The sequence below is a fragment of the Dinoponera quadriceps genome, unplaced genomic scaffold (assembly GCF_001313825.1).
Source record: "Dinoponera quadriceps isolate SergipeBrazil2010 unplaced genomic scaffold, ASM131382v1 scaffold5021, whole genome shotgun sequence".
Taxonomy (NCBI): domain Eukaryota; kingdom Metazoa; phylum Arthropoda; class Insecta; order Hymenoptera; family Formicidae; genus Dinoponera; species Dinoponera quadriceps.
Window position 1 is genome coordinate 252,073 of NW_014560366.1, and position 3,033 is coordinate 255,105.

At 35.5% G+C, this 3,033-nt stretch overlaps 1 long non-coding RNA gene across 1 annotated transcript; it reads right to left on the bottom strand.

The window, feature by feature from the left end:
• Positions 1-434: 434 nt before the first annotated feature.
• On the bottom strand, positions 435-1,595 carry LOC106750750. Its single transcript, XR_001374979.1, has 3 exons — positions 1,325-1,595; positions 932-1,239; positions 435-737 (listed from the first exon to the last, which is right to left on the bottom strand). It is a non-coding gene; the product is annotated as an uncharacterized LOC106750750 (long non-coding RNA).
• Positions 1,596-3,033: the final 1,438 nt, after the last annotated feature.

Sequence of the window (3,033 nt, forward strand, 5' to 3'; positions counted from 1 at the left end):
TGTTTCACACGTCTAACGTTTTCCAAGCGGAACAGATAGAATGACATCAAAATGACGAGATAATGATCGAATTATGTTCAAAAAGTGAATGTTTATAGTCATTTTCTCGTCATCTTGACATCGTCGTGATTTCCGGTTCTGTCTGGGTTTACGCTTTTCTTTCTTATCCATTCATACAATCACGCAGGCTGTTTCTCTTTTTTTATATTCTCTGATAGGTCAATTCGCTTATTGATGTCGCTTATACTGAGACAAGAAATTCCTCGTAAAACATTGATTTCAAAGTCTGGCTGTGACACATTCACGTTATACTTCTCTTCAATTTCGTCATTGATACTCAAATTGTTCAACTTGAATGTTACATCCGGTCTGATGTGCATAGAATCCTCGGGAATGTTTTCACCTACTGAATTTCGAAAATTGTGGCCGTAAATCGACAACGCCGACATTCCTCTCGTAAAATCTACGTCGATCTTTGGATCCGCCTTTATTTTTAGCACATTTGCAAGAAGAAGCAAAATTTCCGAATTCATGTATGTTTGATAATTTCTCGTAAACGTTTGCATTAATCGGAGATTTTTATTTTCTTTAGAAAGCCGCTTGACACGCACAGTGAACATCACGATGAATCAAACGATTATATATCGCTTATTCGGCGATTACAACGTTAACGTTCACGAACACAGTTCTCGTGTTTCACATTTCTTTCTTGCTATTTCGCTGAGACACGTGATGTCCTGAAAACAATAAATGTCGTTTAACATTAATTAATCGTTAATTTGTATAAAATCGAAATATTATATGCCGCAATATTATAAAACTTGAAAGGAGAAAAAGCGTCTCCAATTAAACTTTAAAAGACCAGCATAGAAAAGATATTATAAAGATATATAGAACGAAATAAACAATTATACATTTGTCACGTACATACCGGTGAAAAAAATTTGTCGAACGGTTCCTCTTGATATCATATTAAAATTTCACTCTTTTCTCTGATTATTTCAGATATTTGTGAAATTATTGCAAAGATGATATTTGTTTACAGAAATATATAACACCGGAAACTGTTACATCGCTCCCCTGGTAATCTGTTACAAACATTGTGAGACTGACTAAAGAAGGCAAACCAACGTGTTGCCGGCGAGATCATTAAAATAAGCGTCGCCTGGTAGAAGCAGGTGAAGATAAATTTACCGCTAAATTCAATTTGCCTTTAAACTTCAGCGAACTGTAACTTCCCTAAAAATAGTAACAATGAGGTACTTCGAGAAACACTTTGCAGCTTGAAATTTCTACTTTGTTGATATATTTTGTTGAATTTCACCTGTTTCATATAATGGAAAAGTACGTTTCAGCAGTCGTGGAGTCGCGCTATTTGAAAAATAAAACATTCGATAGAATCTGGCTTGTGTCGAGTTATACTATGACCGAATTCTTCGGTAAGGATGGTGGCGACTCATAGCGGAAATTTGGGACTAATTCTCTTACGTGCAGGATTGCGTTCGGAAACACACAAGATTGCGCTCGGAAACACTACTTGATAGGTAAAGTAACATTTAATTAACCAATCTTGATGATGAAATCTTAGATTTTTTGGTTCTGATTGGTCTATTAAATGTTACTCTACCCGTTAAGTAGAATTTTCGAAAATACAGCCCAGACTCAAATCTTTTTTAATCAACCACTTAACCAAGATGCAAACCCTCCTTGTGAACGAGCTTTTTTTCGACACCAATAGATGGCGCAAGACAGCCTATCAGCCAAAAACCTTTTACGGTACTTTGACCCCTTACAATTGTTAGACCCGTTATTTTCATTAGTTCCAAAGTCTCTGTTATGAGTCGCAACTGTCTTGAAGAATTGAGGTCGTAGTACAACTGGATGTAGATCGGACGCCTCTTCTATCTTTCAAGTAGTATGACTCAACGGCTGCTCAAACATGTTTTTCCGTCATTTACAACATAGACAAAATTCAACTGGCTATAATTTCGACAAAAATGAAGACAATCAGATGGTTCAAGAAGCGTTTTAAAATTTGAAATCTTTAGTTTTTATACATATTAATATCATAACTTTGCTGTTCCTTTTCGGCAAGATATATCGAGTTGAGTGAAAAGTGGCAATCGTTCAATTTTCAACCTCATCTTTCAGTTGGCTTTTTACGACCGAAATTTATTTTTACCAATAATTTGAAGAATACAATTTAAAGAAGTGTATCTTCAGCTTTCTGTTCGTTTATTAATAAATGTCGCAAACTGCCTCGTTTACGCTCTGTTAATAATCAAATCCGAAAGGGTGTCTTTTGTTTTAACGTTAAATAATTCCATTATAAAAAATCGCACTGCAATATTTGTTAACCAAAAATTTTAAGCTACGAAACGTTTCTTCCATCTCTTTATTGTTATTTTTACGAAAGTTACAGTTTGTAGAATTTTGTCTATATTTCACGATCGAGGAAAACAATCTTTTAATTATTACACTAATATGTATACAAATTTATATTTGAAAAAGAAAATTGACACGTGTTTTATTCCGAAATATTAAAAGGAATCTTCCCTTTTTAATTGCATAGCTATATTAATGTATGTAAACGTATATGATTGAAATACAAAATAATCGACTGATTCAAATAGTTATCTTGCATTTAATTAGCGTAAACAATAATCCTTCAAACGACAAACTGGAAATAGGGAAAAATGCGACGCGCTGAAATCATGATCAATATTGCACAGCGGAGAAGAGAATCCTGGAAAAACATTTGTTGGAATGAGGTTCGTACTGTTTGGTAACCGCACGATTCTACGCGTCTCGACGGGCTTGATTGTCGAAAGGAGGAATTGTGACAATTCTGACGGGAAATATGACGGTCCCGCTTATAATATAAAGCCTGGGATGCACGACGCGTCGTGACGATCACAATGCACACCCGGGTATTCATTTTAGCTGACCGCAATTATACTCAGCGTCGTTTCCCAAACAATGTGAAAGTTTAACGGACGTTCAACGAACGAGCCCCGATCCTTACAGACACGG